Raw genomic sequence first — 21,006 nt, forward strand, 5'->3', positions numbered from 1 at the left:
GTATGCGACATCGATTACATTTAATTTAACACATTAGTGTGAAATTAATAGTAAGTATATCATTAGATATACTTGTCTCACTTTATTTATTTTACTGGAATATAAAAAAAGACAAGTATGGAATATTTTAATATTTGTGACTGTATATTTTAATCAAATCAGGAATAAACATCTTTCGCGTAAAAGACAACAATTATATTGACAACGACTGAAGCTTGGAGACAGGAAAAGATAGAGATAAATTGTCTTTTATCTTAACTGCGCACTGAGACGCTGTGGCAAGACAAATTATTATACTCGTGGATGAAAAAACGGTTCATGCTAGAGTTACTTAATATCACTATTGTCAAAAACATCTAAGAGCTTCGAGAATCAAGATTGATCCTTGACAAAGTCTGAATGATGTACAATAAAAGATTACGAAACTCTGTTGTTGTGATCATAGTATATAAAAAAAGAATACTCGACATTATTTATAGTTGAAAACAACATGATATATATGGAATTCTAGTGTTCTAGTCTATGATATACTATAAACCTAAAGCCTTCACCATGAAAAATTACTATTATATGTGCCTAAAAATGGTGTACATAAAAAATTAAAATTAGTTACCTTAGTAATATAACAACCATTCACCATAATTCATTGACCTTTATCACTTTTATTTTGGTCGGTACATAGAGTAAGCCGCATTTAAAAGATTGGACTGACTTTTGCATGCCGCCTGCCTTACGCTTAAGTTGGGAAATTCTTTTGCCAAGTTTATTTCTCGCCGAGGTGGCCAAGTGGCTCAAACATATGCTAGGCAAGCACCACTGAATTTTCATATACTTAATTTGTGTTTATAATTAATCTCATAGATGATGGTGAAGAAAAACATCGATCGTGAGGAAACCTGCATGTGTATAATCTCACTGAAATTCTGTCTCATGTGTATTCCACCAACCAGCATTTAAGTAGCGTTCTGGAATAAACTCCAAGCTTTTTCCTCAAAAAGGAGAGGCCTTAGCCCAGCAGTGGAACGTTCACAGGACTTTACTTACTTACTTACTTACTTCTTATTCCTCGCTACCATGTGGGCAGTTAAAGCACTTACTCAGTTGATAGATGCGCTTAACCAAAATTTCTTTACTCCACCCTCATTACATACCCATGGGAGGTTGAGATGGACTAGCTAAATTTATCTCTGCCGAAGTTTACCAGTTTATCTAGTACGAAAGATTTGGGCTAGGCTGATAAAAATGAAAGTGAAAGTTGTCATATTTTTCTCACACATTTTGATCACTTGGAGACAATTTTAACCGTCCCTAATTGTCGTTTGATATCAAATAGGTATGTGCAATTTGGATGATAATTCAATAATATTATTATTGTTTTTTTCTGATGATGGAGTTATTTTTTAACAGTTATTCGTTAGCTACTCGAATTGTAGGGCATAGGTGCATTGCTATGGTTTGTCTAGTCTCATACGATAGGTTTGTTATGATACGATATACTGAAAATGGGCGGAGTTTTTCTCATTATCATTCTAATATCTTTTGATTAAAATGATCGGATTCTGCATTCATTATCCGCTATTGTTAGTATGCACGTGAAGGCTTTGATACAGTTGAGTGCTCTCGATAAAGCGAAAAGCACGGCTTTAGTGACATCGCTAACGATACGTCAGAGGAGAACATTACGTCACTCCCTTGAGATATAACGTACTGCTTAAAAGACAGACAAACAACGAAACACTAAGCATTACTGTTCCTCCTTTTTAAAATATCCAGTAAACATTTATAAAAATAAATAACGTAACCTTCACAAAATTTTGTAAATTTATATTGCGGCTACACCGATCGCAATCGATTATCAAAAAAAAAAAATCTGATACAACATATTTTTTATAATATATTTTTTCCATCTTTCAAACGTATTATAATAATTAGTAAGTATTTTTGTAGCTCTATCTATATCTAAAATACTTCTCATAACGTCTTTTTGAGAAGTTATTTTTAATTTATTCTTATTTTATTGTAAAATTAACTAAATCGTTTAAAAATTTGAAAAAAAAGTTGTGATTATTTATATAAGTCGGTTATGTAAATGAATTCTTTCGAAGTTTACATATTTTGTTATTGTTTTCAGTTTCGCATAGAAATTCTTGTTTTTTATATTTATGAAATATATACTCGTATATATCGTAATATATTCCAGCTTTGATAAAGCTCCCAGTCTTGATGATTTTTCCCGACATCTTCAACAATCATCATCATATTTAACAATTCTAAAATACACAAAACCTTTAACTATTATTCCACATGAATCACTCCGTCCATTAGTGAAAATCGTATGAAAATCCGTTCAGTATTTTTTGTATTGTAAAATTAAAGTTTTTATTTGTCTTAACCGTAACAGTAACAGCCTGTGAATGTCCCACAGCTGGGCTTAAGGCCTCCTCTCCTCTTTTTGAGGAGAAGGTTTGGAGCTTATTCCACCACGCTGCTCCAATGCGGGTTGGTGGAATATACATGTGGCAGAATTTCAGTGTTTATTAAATTTAATTTATTTGTTTTATGGCTTCTGAAAAAAAATCTAAAATATTACAAAAAGCTACCCAAATTGTGGACGGACCGCAACATTTCTATTGTTAGCACGCGACCATTGTTGAAACAGTTTTAGAGAATTCTTATCAAACAACGGTCTCACTCAACTTGAGTATTCATCTAGTACGTGACGGCGTACACGACAGCTATATATTATTTTACACTTTTTTCGGTGAGAATAATATTGTTCTTGGCATTACAATGGCAGTCAATACATTACTGATTTTGAGCTACTTAATGAATGTAGTTACAGCAAGCTAATGAGCAGCTGCAATGCTGGCATAATAATGAGGTATATAAGAATTCGAAACACAAGCCATGTTCTCGCCACTTGATAACCCAAGATGGAGTATAATTTCCTCTGCGGTTCGAGAATATACATCTCCGAGTTGCATGTACTTTGTTAGTTGGACGTACCTTGATATTATTTAATTATTTTATACATAAATAAAAAAAACAATGTATGAAATGATTTAAAAAAAAGGAACTTTGAGTTAATATATATTGTGTGTTCTATCAATGATGATTTTCTTGCTCCGTGCACAACAACCTTTCTTATTTCCCCAATTGTAGGAAAAATTCCTTCTCAAAATATTTGAAATTAATTTTTATTTTTGATTAATCGACAAATTAATACGACATGTTCGAAAACATTTTCCCGACCCATCTACAAAATTTGTCAGGCACAAATATAATTTCAACATAATAAAAAATCAGTGGTGCTACCCTGATTCCCGCAAACTTCGGTTAAGCTCTATGTAACACTGAACCTCTTCATAAAGATTTTTATACTTATTATGGTTAAACATACTTCTAAATCCTTTTTGAGTGAAGTTATACACCGGTTTTTTTTCTATTCCTTATTATGTTGTACTTTTTTGGTATCCAGGATGGTAGTTATCATTTAAAGCTGGCTGGAAGCCAAGATGGTACGGTCTTACTGGCGCCAGCATAAATAATGTCTGATTTACTATCTGAAATGGACATTAAAGTAGCAAGATTCGAAATTGTCTTCACTTCTAACGGCAAAGTCAATCAACTAAATCTTCTGTTAATGTTAATGTAATGTTTTGTAGTTAATAACAGGGAGGTTTTGTTTTTAAAATACTTAATATAGTATTATAAATAGATTATTACAATGTAATTATTTTATTTTCATTTTCATTAGCTAAAGTAAATCAAATAAGATATTTGGAACTTGATTTGTGATAAAATACAGACTTTTTTTATTTGGTAAGTCAACTATATAAAGTAACTTATTTATTATATATAAAGGGACGACGATGGTATCTACTTATCTACCATATATATATATAGTATAAACCTTAGAGATTTTTAGCTGCTATCATTTTATTTTAAGTTTTGTATTGTTATTGACTAATTTGCAACAAACAAACAAAAAACAGTTATTGTTAATAGTTAGATGTAATGATTACTATGATCATGTAATACATTATTTTAGGTATCATCAATAGTTTTCGCAGCGCTGAATGACTTTTATATGAAAAAATAAACGTTGATATACTTTATTGCAATTTTCGTAGGAATATCTAAATAAAAAAATATATATATTCTGTTACCCACCGATTTTACCCTACTGAATTAAATTTCTGTAGACGTTAGAATTTTTAAAATCAGTTTATAAGTTTTTGAGTTTATCTACAAACAAATAAATAATAGTCTCGACAAATAATTATATTTTGCCATAGGAAAAAGCTAGCAATAGGGTCGCCCTGTTTTTATTTGTAATTTCTGTTTTACTTTGTGTGTCCTTCTATTCTATTCGATTTTTTGGCTACTTTTTTTCGACTTTTGTTTTCGATGAAACAAAGCTAAATATTGTTTTGGTAGTATGAGATTTATTGTAATCGGTTGAAATCGATTGAGACAAACCTTTGAAATATAAACAGTGCCGTCTATGTTTTTTTTTTGGAGTAACAACTATACACATCGACTAACTCATCTTCAGCTCATGTAATTGCGGCACTAGTTTTCTCAAAATCTGTGTTAATTTAGTCAATATTTCATTTCCGTGCAGCAGTTTTTGCGTGATGTAGGTACAAACATATAGACAGACAGACAAAAATTCCAAAAACTGTTGTTTTGTTTTCTATTGCTTTAATAAAGACCCGATATTCTTTTTTTTTCCAAATATTTAATACACAATTTTATTACAATTTTATTATTTTAGAATGAAATACTTTGCTATGGATTTCCTGCTTTGTGAAGGAATTTAGTGCAGTTCTAACCAGAACCGGCATTTTCTCATATATTTATGTATATAGTGAGCATGAATAAAATTCCTAAGCTCCGTAGCTTTGGTCGTACGGAATCTATGTTATCTTAGTATGTTTTGGTTATTCGTAAAGTACTACTACGTAAAACTTTACCGTTTGAAAGCTGTGGTGTATATCTCTTCTTATCGGCGGTATACAGGTTTCGAATCAGGAATAGCTTTACTTTTAATTAATTATTATGAAATGACGATTTAAGAGTACTCTTAAGACCTTACTTCGCTTACTATTATATTAGCTTAGCGTCCATGTTTGAAGATTAAAAAAAGTACTAAAAAATATAGCTCCGCCATGACAGCTTTTAGCTGCCGTGACCAGGATTCGAACCTGGGTTACTACGGCCACAACGTAGGGTCCTAACCACTAGACGATCACGGCTACCGAAGCATGTACCAAAAATGTTCAATAATCCAACTGCATTCACATTTCACTAATAAGCGATACAATTTAAAAGACAAAAACGTGACGGTATAAAAAGAGACAAGTTACCTTTAACTTTGGTGGGGTTATTTATTTTGACGATTAAAAAAAGAGAAATTGAGACTAAATTAGAGTGCTTTATTGTTCGCTTATTTTTTATAGTCGACGACGTGACCGCGTTGAATTTTAAATGAAATGCTCCGAAAGAGTTGGCATTTTTAGTTATTACATTCACCGGTTCCAACAGCCGTGATCGTCTAGTGGTTAGGACCCTACGTTGTGGCCGTAGTAACCCAGGTTCGAATCCTGGTCACGGCAGCAAACAGCTGTCATGGCGGAACAAACTTTTTTTATTTTGTTATTTAAATTTTAAGCTGTTATTAACGATATTACAAACTAAGAAATATAAATTCCCTGGCATTTACCTGGGTTGCTATGAAAGTATCTTTAATTTTTGTAAACAATTATGCAATGCGACTTGCACCTCCTATGGTATTTACATTTTTTATTTTTACATTATAATTACCTTTACCAATTTCTCAAGCAATTTTAAGCAACACGAAGCTCCAACATACTGCCATATCTGTTATCAATTTTGATAAGAATAAAGAAACACACACATTATTTTTTTATTACATCTTAAATAAACGGTATAAAGGAAATCGACATTTACCCCCATGGCGAATCAAAGTTTCCATAGAATTACAAACAATCCTTGATTCAGAAGAATTTTCGTTCAACTTTGTGACGGATGATTGGAAGACGTATTTCGCATAGTTGTAAACTTTTACTTTGAAGATTAAGGAAAATAACTTTGGAGCCTCAAGACGGATTGAGCCTCTGTTATCTTTAATTTTAATAATACTTGCCATCTATTGGATTAATAGCGCAAATCTGCGCTATCAATCCAAATTTTATAAATCTTATGTCTCTTTGCTATGACACTGCGGTCTTTGACGTTCATACAATAATGTATATTATTAGCTTACAATAATTATTTTTACAAACATACAAAATAACCAGCCCTGGTTCCTCCAGAGACGGTCGCGCAACGTCACTAGAGCCTTCAACCTGCCCACCACCTAGCACCACGCAGACAGAAACTAGTGACCATATGTATGTAACGTTTAAGCAGCTAAGCTTATATTTCGCTACTTGCAGCAATATTTCTAGTGAAATAAAAGCCCTACGCAGCCGCTGCGTATATAAATAATCTCGGTTCTAAAACATTTATTGTTAAGAATATTTTACGAAGTAGAAGAGATATTCATCAACGTTTGGGGTGCAAAGTTTAAAAAGAATTTCAGTAACTTCGAATCTTGCTAAACTTTTTGTTGCTTAAAAAGCTATTTGAATTTAATTGTATGAAATGATTTGAAAGCGAATGTATGAATATACAAAGTTATAAGATTTGGAAGTTACAAATACGATCTTTAGCCACCAGAGCTTATGTAGAATGCTAAAAGACTTACTCACGCTTAATTTTGAAATGACTGAAATTACTATTAAATTTTAAAAGCGGCATTACTGCTACAAATGTCACAAAAAATCTTACATTCTTAATATCATAATTATAAGTGGTAGCTATTTATGTATTCTTCTTTAAAAAGTCGTTTTCACAAATATATTCAACACGACACATTGTGTCACCGGATAATTTTATTTACCATTAAACTATAATAAATCTAGCAAGACTGTAAACTGACTGTTAACCGTTATGAATTATATTTACATTATATGCATATAAAAACTTTATAAATAATAATAAAATATTAGGTTAGTATGTTTATAATTTCAAGTCTATTAGAAACTAATTGTAAACACAGTACATAACGAAGAATCTGCAATGACATCACATCGATATTGATTGTGATATATAAAAAAAACTATTATTATTTATGATTATTATTAAACAAACAAATTTATTGCACACACCAAAAAGAAAATACAAACACAAAAAAAAGAAAAACAAAAGTTGAAGAGAAGCCACGCTATATAAATAAAATTGCGGACCTCAACACATCAATCAGGACTTAACGGGCGAGTACATTATATATACAACTATGTTACCCATCAACATTTATAAAAAGATAATTTTATTAAACGCACCAAATACCAATGAAGACAATTTCATATGAATAAAATGTTCCTAATAATAGCATTTGTCGTCCATAATACTTGTCTATAAGTAGTATGCATGATCTGGAACGTCTATTATTATATTTATCTTTCTCTAGTCTCTGGTCCTTTATGGTGGAAGTTAACAAAAGGTACTTTGAATTCATCTTTTTTTTTTTATAGAATAGGAAGGTGGACGAGCATATGGGCCACCTGATGGTAAGTGGTCACCAAACGCCCTTAGACATTGGCATTCTAAGAAATGTCAACCATCGCTTATAGCCAATGCGCCACCAACCTTGGGAACTAAGATTTTATGTCCCTTGTGCCTGTAATTACACTGGCTCACTCACCCTTCAAACCGGAACACAACAATATCAAGTATTGCTGTTTTGCGGTAGAATATCTGATGAGTAGGTGGTACCTACCCAGACGAGCTTGCACAAAGCCCACCACCAGTGGTATCTTACATTACTTAATAATTTGAACTAAAAACTGACAAGTTCAGAGAAGTTCAAAACTACGTATTAATTCATTTTTAAATTTTACTTATTATTATGTATGGGTTTATGGAATGTACTTTTTGTCCATGTCTTCTGTCTGTGATATTGTTAAACGAATGTTCCTCATGTATAATCGGATAATAAGTTAATTTTTAAACGCTATTTATTTAATTTCGACCCATTACCAAAATCGGTTACAAAATTTCAAAGGTCACAAAAATCAATTTTAGATGAATATTTTATTTAGAGTTTTGGGTAGTTACGGTTAGTCTGCAATTTATGAACACATTTCAATTTATTTGTATAAATCAATAACCTTATTTACTAGCTATTATTTTATATATCTTAATTATCATGGCGGATGGTTGAGCGGTATAAAATTTGATATGCTGCAGCATAAAGTGTATAATATAAAATTCTTCTCCATATTTCTCCATGCGGTATCGGAGTCTAATCTCAAAAAGATATACCGTAATTGATTTTTACATATGAGATTATATTTATACATAATTAAAAGGCTTCACCAATTATTAATACTGTAATATCCTCATCTGACCAGAGTATTTTGTTTTTTTTTTTTTTTTTATAGAATAGGAAGGTGGACGAGCATATGGACCACCTGATGGTAAGTGGTCACCAAACGCTCTTAGACATTGGCATTGTAAGAAATGTCAACCATCGCTTATAGCCAATGCGCCACCAACCTTGGGAACTAAGATTTTATGTCCCTTGTGCCTGTAATTACACTGGCTCACTCACCCTTCAAACCGGAACACAACAATATCAAGTATTGCTATTTTGCGGTAGAATATCTGATGAGTGGGTGGTACCTACCCAGACGAGCTTGCACAAAGCCCTACCACCAGTAAATTGTTGGCGCATACGCACTTGCACTTGTGTGTCAGCTGGGTATGGGCTGTAATACCAGCATAAATATTAGTGGAATAGCTTAAAAATGTATATTTAATAAAAATATATGGACATATATTACATAAAGTTTATGAAAAATTAAAGAAATAGTATGGTTAAAAATAATAATTTGATTAGGCTTTTTCTATAAAATGAAGAACCCAAAACGATATATTGTTATAATTTTATTTCTGTTTGAGTAATATTACCACGAACTTTTCACTTTAATCGCACAACTTTTGTATGTAAATAAAGAGTACCATACTGTTTCCGGTTTCCCGAACCGAGTGCTGTTTCATTTTTTTGTTTCTGATTGTTTGTTACATTGTTAATTTTGTAATTTTAAATAAATCTGAATAAATCTGACAAATAGAGAGAATAACCCTCATTTCAATGTTAGTTTTTTCCGCGCTAAACGACTTGATCACGTTAAGAAAATAAAATTCTTCTTTGCAAATTGTTATACTATTAAATATATGAAATTTTTGATGCTCTTATGAAACAATTAAAACTGCAATGTCTACAGATTAAAATACTTGTGACCAAATCGAGGCGTGGAATAACGAGAGCTTAGTTGGCAAATAGCATTGACGTGCTCTGAATATATAGTAGAGGAATAGAGTTTGTATGGCATTGTTCGATGACGTTATTCGATATTTGCATGCCGCAAATCTCATTATTTGTTTTTTAATTCTATACACATGATTGGTTGTTTTAGTGATTTCTATTGGGTGTATTTTTAACGAACTCGGATTTTACCATTGCTAACTAACGACAAAACATTGTACACGATATATTCAATTAAATTAAGTCAAATTCATTTCAAATATATAGAATCATTACTTATTTGTAGTCAATATTAAAGTCACTAGACCGGTTTCGAAAAGAAGACTGACCTGAAACTTCAGGCGAATGAAATTTTCGGGATAATTTTTGTCAAATTTGGTTAATAATCTATCCAACCAAATCCAATAACGCAAAGAACTGTTCATAATGGCTTATAACGTTACCTTGTTGTAAAACCCTCAGTGGGATATTACAGGCGCTGAGCGGGCAATTTATGAATGAAAAATGACGTTGGCAATTATGAAATTTCAAACGATGTCGAGTTTGTGTAAGGATCATTCGACATGTGTTTTTAATTCTAGAAAAGTAGTCAATTTTTCACTTTGAAAAGTTTAATATCTTTTATATTTATTTTATTAATTTGCCTATTTATTTGTGTACCCAGGATATATTTAAACCAAAATTTGAATTTGAATTTAGGAAATATCAAACACATTTAATATTAGTTTTGGTTGATGTCTGCCCATTCTTTAGTCAAGGTATTACTTAATTATTATAATTAACTTCAATAAGTTGAAAAGGTAAATATGTATATTAGCAATGTCTTTAAGAATAGGGATTATGTAGTAGTATGCTTTTTACGTATGTACTACACACATACCTACATTAGGTATGATTTCTTATCCGTAGCACGAACGATCAAAGACTTTTTTACCTACGTAACTAAAGGCAAATATTTGATCCAAAATTCTTCGAGAAAGATAAATTGAGTCAATGTTTACGCGTCAAGTTCAATTTTACACGTGCCTGAGCAATGATCTAGGCTACACGTCGTAACGCCTCGTAATGTGACGCTTAAGTTTCTGAGACAAATAGATGCTTGCTATGTAATTTTGATCTCAATATTACTTTGATATTTTTTTAAATTATAAAATAGAAGTTCAAGTAAAACGCATGCTATTAACTCCTCTCAACTGCAATGTTCTACTACAGCCTCTTTGGAAAAGTTTTAGGGAATGTTATCATCAGTCATCTGATTAAGTATTGCTATTTTACCCGAATACATTAATATTTTTTTTTTAATGAGGGACTAATTATGATGATTGTCGTAATATTTATGTCATTATACATTAAATAACATTTAGTATTGATTTTAATTGTGGAGTTCAATGAAAAAGGGTTAATGTTAAACTAAAATATATTTATAAGCTTGCATTTAAAACTTCATGAAAGAAATAAATCATTTGTTAATTTTTGCTAAGAGAATCGGAATTCGTATTCAAAGGAGAAATGTTGGCATTCTTGGCACTATTTTACACGATTTGTACAGTAACTATTTTTAATTTTTATTTGTATTTATTTAAGGCTTTAATATAGATAATTAAATTCTATTTATATAAAATTGTACGTTTGTAATATAATAACTGACATGTTTTCCTTGCATTCGTACGGAGACACATTATTTGTCACTAAAAAATAACTAAAGCTTTGTATGAGAGTTAAAATTAAAGTTAAACATAGCTCATACAAAAATAATCCAAGCTTATTTTAAGCTCACACAAGAGAGATGACAAAATTTGGGTAATCTCGAATCAGTGTACTATGCTTGTAAATAAAACGACTTGTTTATTACAAAGAAAAGTTCAACGCTGGAATTGCACTAAAGTTTACGTTCCTCACATAAATGTGTATGTTTCTGTTATTACTATTCACAAATATGATATACAATATTATTTCATACTGTGGGAGAGAGGTCGAAAGTCGCATAATAATTTAAATCACAGACTGTTTTGAAAATAAATGACAACCTAAAAATTACGGCTAGTGAAATATTTGATACCAATAAAATCTGAATAAGTAATTCCAAAGCAATATTCATTCTTTTATTTATAATTAATATAAGTATACAAGGTACTACGTACGTACTTTGTTTAGATTTTGTTTGTGCAGTAAGCCATTTCATAAGTAACAGCGATTATTTCAAAAACCTCTCATTTTCTCTTGTATTTTTAAACAGAAAACACTTTCACTTTTCTTTTATGTATAAATTTATAACATTTAATGGTTTAAAGACTGCTTTAAATCGATTTTATTTTTTGTGAGAAAAAGGCAACCCTTATTAATTCAACTAAGCAGCTTAGCGATTCAAAGCGACGAAACGAGAAAGCACCCCCGTATTGAGTGAATAATTTCGTTTATTTTCGCGCTTAGACACAAACAAAATTGAACGAGGTCTGTTTTTAAGTGGCCTGCATCTTAGAAATATAAATTTCGCAAAACTAATACAATATTAAAATATAAGTATTTTGTTTCCTCTTTTCGTTATCATTTAGATTATTCAAATTGTTAAGCTCGCAGTCCTGATAACAACATTGTCTTTCATATTAAAAACCGTATCTCTGTCTCGTCAGTCATAGTTTGGTTTTTAGAATTTGGGGACGAAAATAATAGGAATTTGGTACTCAAATAGAGTTTGGTGACACAATAACAGATTATAATTTAAATACGTCGTAAATCGTAAATACAATTTTTTTTTTTCGATTTATAGATATTATAAGAAATACGATAGGATCTTATATTAATAAATTATCCAAAAAAAAAAGTAAATTGAAAATAATACGGAATAAAGCGTTTCACTCAAAATTTAGAGTATATCCTGATAACAACATTGTCTTTCATATTAAAAACCGTATCTCTGTCTCGTCAGTCATAGTTTGGTTTTTAGAATTTGGGGACGAAAATAATAGGAATTTGGTACTCAAATAGAGTTTGGTGACACAATAACAGATTATAATTTAAATACGTCGTAAATCGTAAATACAATTTTTTTTTTCGATTTATAGATATTATAAGAAATACGATAGGATTTTATATTAATAAATTATCCAAAAAAAAAGTAAATTGAAAATAATACGGAATAAAGCGTTTCACTCAAAATTTAGAGTATATCCTAAACGAAAAACCCTTCTTAAGTCTTAAAATTAATATAACTTTAGCTTTATAGCTCATCGTATTACATAATTTCAAACCAATTGAAAAGAAAAAAATCCTTAACTCAATATAGTCACGAGTATTTTGTAAGTTATAAAGTTGTTATAATTTAAACAAAATCGGATTACCAAGGGAATGTTAAGGACCGGGGCTTTCGCAAATCTTGGAAATGATCTATGTTCTCAATCAATGTGATACGTGCGTCGGATTTTAAAATAAGAAGCATTTAGAATGTAATGTATGTAATTTTGTAATCATATAATTTTAATAATTTAAATCAAACCAATTCAATAATATTTATTAAACTTAAAATAACTTTATTAAAGTAGGCTCTTACAAGCACTTTTGAATCGATATTTTATAATATTAATTTAATGTTATAACTTATTCGGAATGTAGGTCCGACCAAACCCAGCAACAAGTTAGTGGTTTCTCTTTTCCGACAATTAAGTAACATGGGTATTTTAATTAGCTAAATACAATTTAATTAATATTTATCCTGAACGAAAATCAACGAATGCTAGGTAGTTTATTTTTAATTTACATATATAATAAATATTTAAATCGTCTTTTGATTCTTATTTTTATTTTATTTTTTATTCTTATTTGATCTGATTAATTTAAAAGATAATTATATAGATTTCCGTTTCTCCACAATACTATAATAAAAACTATATTTTCATTGACTTGTATCTGGCAAAATAAAATATAGGTGTGGTCTCAATTACCAGCGGTATCAAATATTTAAGGTAATACATACATTTATGATTTTGCTTTGGAAGGTGTCATTGATGACCTCCTAACAACCATCTAAAACTAAAGTATTTACTAGTTTAATCAAGCAGAACATTTTGTAATTATCTGTTGGACAGATAGGAAATTATAAATTAACTGAACATCGTAATACACTTACATTTTTTCGGATCAATCATTCGAAAGAACCTTTCATAGTATTTATAACAACATCCATCAGTGTCTGATGTCAGTCCGGTGTAAATAATACTTTTAACCCCCGAAAAAGTGTGAAGGCAGTTCGTTTGACAGTGTGATCATTATATATGTTCATTTAAATACACTCTATAACCAGATAAGCTACGAAGAATTGAATTATATATATATATATATATATATATATATATATATATATATATATATATATATATATATTAAGCATATTCTACAATTAACAAAGACAATAATAATTGCTGATTAAATATCTGGTTTCAGGAAAAATTCTATTGCGAAATAAAATTTACACACATAAAAATCTTATAGGCTTACTTTCCTGCTGATTGTGCAAATGCATAAAAGGGACACAAGAATTATCAGATCACAAGAGATTCGTTCAGTTCGGATTTATTCAGATGCAAATTCGCCACTCACGAAGCACACTGGTCGTAGAGCTTTGTGCAAGCTCGTCTGGCACCTCGTCTACCACCCACTTGGTATTGTTGTGTTCCGGTTTGAAGGGTGAGTGAGCCAGTGTAATTACAGCTACAAGGCCTACTACAGGTGGCCCATATGCTCGTCCGCCTTCCTATTCTATAAAAAAAACAACATTTTCTTATAGTCTGAAGTACTCAATTTATAAGTCTCGCAACCAATTCTATGTATATGATAATCATAAAGTAAAGAAATGCAGATATAATCCTAATTTCACTTTTAGTTTTATATGCAATAGAAATATGCCAGTATGATTATACAAATAATGAAACGCGGTTATTGTGTATTGGTAAAATAAAAATTACAATATATATTTTACAATTGTAATGGCAGTTTATATTTAATAATCTATAATCGAGAACTTCTGATTGTAAATAATTAAATAAGTACAACTGATTATACCTACATTTGTTTTAAATTTGTTACAATAAGTTAGACGCAGATGTTTACGTTTAGAATAGTAATTCTAAAAGGTTAAAGATGATCGAGCCAGTGACGTGCACTTAAGGCTATATTGTATTACAGCTTTTAAAAGAGAATCCTGTTTTTGATGCTCATTTTTAAAATCCACCAAAAGGTTGTTACTGTATCTACTCTATGACCTGTATAGTTGAATCAATATTATTAATGTATAATTTGATTTCTAAATACCCGTATAATTTTTTTAAATAATTTGAAAATCTGTTAATATCTGACACTACCCCTATCAGATGAATGTTGAAAATCTTTTCTTAAAGCTGAAAATGAATATGAACTCTAGTGTTTGTACTTTTTTCAATTATATTATTTATATTGTCTTTTATATGTCATTGGTAAGACGTATATGATTCATCTGAGACTAAAGATTTTTACTTGTGTACTTCTTCTCGTACGTTATTCTTTTAAGATCTTTTTATTTTTTGATTAAAGCCTTATATAAATTAAAAATAGCTATTGTACAAATCGCGACCACGTAGAATGGTAGAATAAATAATAATAATATGTTAGCATTCTTGGCTAAGATATTATTTATTATTAAATATCATTTTCAATATTCCAATAGGACTGTTTTAACTAAAATGTCGATAGCACAAAGACGGCTTATACCCCTTTGTGTTCGTCGCTTTTGACGCTATTGAAAACATTTTTAATTATTATTATAAATATCAAAATTCTGACTATCTATAATTCCAAATCCAAACTTTATTTTTTAATTGCTTTGTTAGTTGTTAATTTGATCAGACTAGACTTGTATTTATTAAAAATGGAAGACTAATCTGTGTATTTAATATTTTTAGCTACATTTTTATTAATTAATACAGCCGTTTAAGCGAATAAATTAATTTTATAATAATTATCACGTGGGTTGATGTAATTAATTATAACTGAAACCAATTGTAGAAAACATTTACGTACATATTATATTTAATATTTTATTGAATATTTAAGTTAGTTTAATATTTAAATATGCTGTCATTCTGTAAATATTCTAAAAATAACATAGAAACAGCTGTGTTAATGTTGTAAAAACTAAATCTCAACACGCAATTGGCGATGCTCGTAAAAGAATTCAAAGTTCTATCAGCTTCCCGCCAAAAAGAGTATCTGTCAATGTTCTTGTTTCCAGGTTAAAAATATAGATTAATATTGATAATATTATTACATTCAATATTATATAGTTGAGTGGCTTAAAAAAAATGAAGTAATATAATCCTTATAAAATTAAAGGTATAAAGGATGTGCAACTACGATGTATACTACGACCCTAAAATAAAAACTCATATTAGGAAACACACAATCAATTTTATATTCGAGTATAAGTGGTATTGCACTACGAAGAAAATGTTTTTGTCATGCTCCTTTTCTCTCATACAATAGACTGTACCGTTGCTTGTTCCCGATAGTAAGTTCTGGTTTGTATTCCTCTAATAGATGAGGATCATTACTAGATGTTCATTGACCTTGATTTTTACTTTTCTTTACAGGACAAATCTCTTAATATGAATAATGGGTCAATTATAGCTCTCCCAATACGAATCAGTTATCTGGTAGTATTTAAAATATTTATTGAAATTACTCTACTTGAATCGTCTACACTTTTGCTGATAGCCTAAACATGACAGTTTCGACTACGGATCAGCTCCGTGACAAATTAGCTAGAAGATACCTGCTTACTTTGGATAAGAAAAGATATTTCTTGAATCAAGAAAGTAATTCATGCCTATGTAACAGCGAGTTTATTGCGGTGTTTTTCCTTATTTGATGATTCGTATCAAAAATATATTTCAACGATAAGTTACCAAAAAGTATACATAAATGATGGCTAAGTGCGTACAGAAAAAACGTACAATTACCGACTGGACTCGGTTACGTAATAAAAGAAGGGACAATACTTAGGTGACACGTGACAACAGGATCGTTGACGCATGCGACAAAAGGAAACAATAATTTTCCCTTTCAGATAAACATAAAACATGTTCGTACTGCGAGTTATCCACTCGAAAACAAATCAGCTCGTGCATATGTTGAAAATGTTAGCCTAACGATAAGTATGTTCGAAATATTTGAAATATGCTCATTTTTTTAATTGCCGAGATGGCCCAGTGGTAAGAACGCATGAATCTTAACCGATGATCGTGGGTTCAAACCCGGGCAAGCACCACTGAATTTTCATGTGCTTAATTTGTGATTATAATTCATCTCGTGCTTTACGGTGAAAGAAAACATCGTGAGGAAACCTGCATGTGTCTAATTTCACTGAAATTCTGCCACATGTGTATTTCACCAACCCGCATAGGAGCAGCGTGGTGGAATAAGCTCCAAACCTTCTCCTCAAAATGAGGAGAGGAGGCCTTTAGCCCAGCAGTGGGACATTCACAGGCTGTTTCGGTTCGGGTTCGGTTCATTTTTTTAGACTAAATTTGAGTTTTCAGCAATATTAAGGAACTACAATCTTATATAGAGTTATGCAATAGAAAAAAAAGAAAATTGTAAATAAATACATAATTCAAAAATTAGTTTTATAAATTTAATGGAAAATGCTTAGACATAGTTAGCAGGATAATTTTCAGTCAATCAAAGAATTAATTAGTATGTGTATTGATGAGTTTCAAAAGTTTTTGAGTCGTATAGCAGAGCTGGAAATAAAGTTATTAATGCTCAAAAGTATATACTTAAATTGCAGTTAAGTTAAATAACACAGGAAAGCGATTCTACTCAATGGTTATACAAGAAGTCGGTTAATCATATGTACTTCTGATCTTAATACGACATCAATAAATACATGATTAAAGGAACGGCGTTGAGTGTTGTGTTTGTTATCTTGTTTAAGTCATTTATTTCAACACATTGTGAATTATTCCGTATAACCTACTAGAGTTAGAGAGTAATTTATACTACTTATACGGAATAAAAGTCGAGATGGCCCAGTGGTAAGAACGCGTGAATCTTAACCGATGAACGTGGGTTCAAACCCGGGCGAGCACCTCTGAATTTACATGTGCTTAATTTCTGTTTATAATTCATCTCGTGCTTTTCGGTGAAGGAAAACATCGTGAGGAAACCTGCATGTGTCTAATTTCATCGAAATTCTGCCACATGTGTATTCTACCAACCCGCACTGGAGCAGCGTGATGGAATAAGCTCCAAACCTTCTCCTCAAAAAAGGGAGAGGAGGCCTTAGCCCAGCAGTGGGACATTTACAGGCTGTTACTGTACTGTACGGAATAAAGCCATGGAATCGTGATATAAGTTTTTGAATGATTAAAACAATATTTCTAAGCTTTTTATTTATGGAAACACATTATTTGACTATTTTCTTTCGTATTATCGTAAATTGCTAGTCAATTTTCGTAATATCTGCAAGCTTTTTTTTCAAGATTTACACATTAATAGACTACTAAAGATAAGATTTTGTATCAATAACAATCTTCACTGTAAATAAATTAATGTTGGGTGTCTAATTTATTATTAATTAAATGACACATAAAATAAGTATTTATATGTGATATTTATCGCTAATTAAAAAAATAAGATAAATTTTCATGGAATCTTTATTATTCACTCACTTAACTTTTATTTATTTTGTATGAAAAGGTTTGAACGGTTACGTTTAAAAGAGCCTATAATAATATAATTCCAGAGGCAAATCGTTGATCAAACCTTTAGGATAAGGATAAAAGCAACGAAAATGAGCTAAAAGTAATTTTATATAATAACATCACGTAATAATACCATAACGTTTTAAGTAAATTACAAAGCATTCCAAAATTCTTGACCCAATTCGCAAAAGTGAGTTCTGTAATATTTGTACGGGAAATGAAAGATCATTCAACTCTCTTGTTAGGTTATTTGGCAAGTGCTTAAGTTTCAATCTATTCTTTCATAAAAGAATATACTGAACTCAAATTAATAATTGTAGGCAATTACAAAAGTATTAATATTATATGTAAAGGCAATCTAGATAAGTTCAAATACCAAATACATTATATTTTTCGTTATTTTTACTTTGAATTCTTTATATATACTTTTAAGCGTCCCGTAAGTATAATATTAGGACCGAAAATTTTCAATTTCCGTGCAACATCGACGTTTCATTTCCTCATATTCTAGATTTCAAAAGCACTTTAATATTATCAAATTTTAATATATAAAATCAAATGAAAAATATTTATTACATTCGTAAGCAGTTTTTATTACTTTTTGATAGTGATATTATTGAAGGCTCGAATGACACCATACTTAAACAAATCATTTTAATAGTTTCGTAATAATATAACAAGTTATTACTTTTGGCAGCGCATTGGTATTGTCAAGAATGCAAATGTCTACGAGCAGCGATGTCTATTTGCCATCAGGTAGTAAATATTTACATTGTCTTTTAAAAATATCTATTAAACAATAAAGTTTGTATTTCCTTCAAGTGTATTAGTTTTTTCTTTGGCCAACAGTGTTTCCTTAAATTCATTTGAAAAAGTTACATCTCATTCAGTCAAAATATTTTCAGTTAAATTTATGCAATTTATTATAATGTCTGTAAACACACTGTCTAATAAATATATGAACTATGAAATTTAAATAGAAATCTTATCTCTCTATCTATAATTGTACTGGCTCACTTTATAATTATTATTTAGCAATAAATAGTACTGCTATTTAGAGCTTGAATATTGAAGTAGGCGCCGCCTACGCAGACTCAGTGGTCTGCTTTGTACTGTTGAATACTTAACATCCATTTACAAATTCAATTATATTATTTAAAAAAAAAATCCTCCTTTTAAATCTGGCTAGTAACTAAAGACGTAAAGAGTAAGTAATATTAACGTATATTTATAAATAATTTACTTTTAATAAGTAATCTAATGAATTAGTAGCTAGACAATATAACTTTGGATCCAAAGAACCCAGGTTCGAATCTCAGGTCGGATCAATAAAAGTTATTGGGTTTATCTATAAAAAAATTTAAATATAAATCCGGAATTGAGGAATAACCATATGTATATCGTTAAGTCTTAACCAACGCGTAAAGCCGTTGGTCCTGCGCCTAAATTCTCCTCGATAGTGTCAGAAGTCCATCCTATTGAATTATGAAAGTAACGAAATGAAGACACTTCCAAGTTTTCGAACACACTTGAAATCGGCCACTGGTGCCGAAAACTGTTTAATATATAAACCATTATTTTCATGAACGTCTCTATCCTAACAAATATTACAAATTCGAAAACCTCCTCTCACGTTACACGCGTGTGAAGCAGCGGGCGGAAACTAGTAATTAATAATATTAATATTATATTATAATATCAAAGATATAATTTATTAATTAACTTGAAACATAACTTGACTTAGATTATTTAATGTCTTTATTTCCAACCTTTATACTTTTTCAATCGTAACAGAATTATAAATGGTAATATAATAATTAATGTAGCAAGAAAGTTGGAAAGAAAAAATAATATAATACCACTGATTTTATTTCACTGTTTCTTTTTAGGTCTAAGCTATTTAATCTTTTCCCGTCTGTAGTTTATACTGAACTCAATATACGTTGATCAGCAGAAGCAACGTCCACTATTAATATTCAAAATTTTCCCTTTGGTTGTATGTGTACTAGAATATATGCAAATAACTTCGATATTATACGATGCTATACGATGTACACTGTGTTGAGTCAACCTTTATGCGTATCATACAAAAATGTGAGTACATAAAATTATTTAAATTGTATAGTTATCACAATATTTGGCTTTTAAGAATGTCACTAGTAGGTTTTATACTAATCTTGTTGTGCTCTCGTCCATTTTATGTGTGATCTTAAACATACATCTGTTATATTATAATTGATATCTCCACTTATGCATAGCCTACAATAATAATAATAATATCCTCCGGACCGATTACGGACCCATTACCTCCGGGTCTGCGGCCTTACATCAAGCCACTAGACCAACGAGGCAGTCATAGGCTGCAATATGCATAATATATATATATCTTACCGCATCCATTATTTGATGTGATTATATTCTATATTTTTTTATAAATCTCAATCTTCCTGGAAAACCATATATTAAGTATTGTAATTTTTGCAGTACAATATCTGATTAGCGGGTACCTATCAACAGGGTCTTGCACAAAGCTTTACCACCAAGTAGAGCTTCTTACCCTTATAACATTAATACTACGACTTAAGTGTATCTCGTAGTCTTAAGGATTTATACTATATGACAAATACATTCAACTAAAATTATCATGATTTTCTTGTTGCTATTTGTTTAACCTTAAATACATTTACTGTGTATAATTAAAATTAAAAAAATATATTTAATATGTCCGACCAACTCTACAAAACTTACTTAATGTAAAATAAATTTATCTTAATAACATTATAGTCATACGTCGCATAAAATTATTATCACCATTTATTCTTTAAGAACGTTCTTATTATGGAAATCTTAATTTTTATTATTAAATCATCGACA

The 21,006-nt window shown here is 30.3% G+C and overlaps 1 protein-coding gene and 2 non-coding genes across 4 annotated transcripts in view; 1 reads left to right on the forward strand and 2 right to left on the reverse strand.

Annotated features, from left to right (window-relative positions):
- The window catches only part of LOC126769242 (galanin receptor type 3), a 56,323-nt gene that overhangs the window by 27,087 nt on the left and 8,230 nt on the right, over positions 1 to 21,006 (reverse strand). The gene's annotated exons all lie outside the window — the stretch shown is intronic.
- Positions 5,190 to 5,261, reverse strand: Trnah-gug (transfer RNA histidin (anticodon GUG)). Its single transcript has one exon. It is a non-coding gene; the product is annotated as a tRNA-His (tRNA).
- On the forward strand, positions 5,550 to 5,621 carry Trnah-gug (transfer RNA histidin (anticodon GUG)). Its single transcript has one exon. It is a non-coding gene; the product is annotated as a tRNA-His (tRNA).

This window comes from Nymphalis io, chromosome 1 (assembly GCF_905147045.1).
Source record: "Nymphalis io chromosome 1, ilAglIoxx1.1, whole genome shotgun sequence".
In the NCBI taxonomy this organism is placed as follows: Eukaryota; Metazoa; Arthropoda; class Insecta; order Lepidoptera; family Nymphalidae; genus Nymphalis; species Nymphalis io.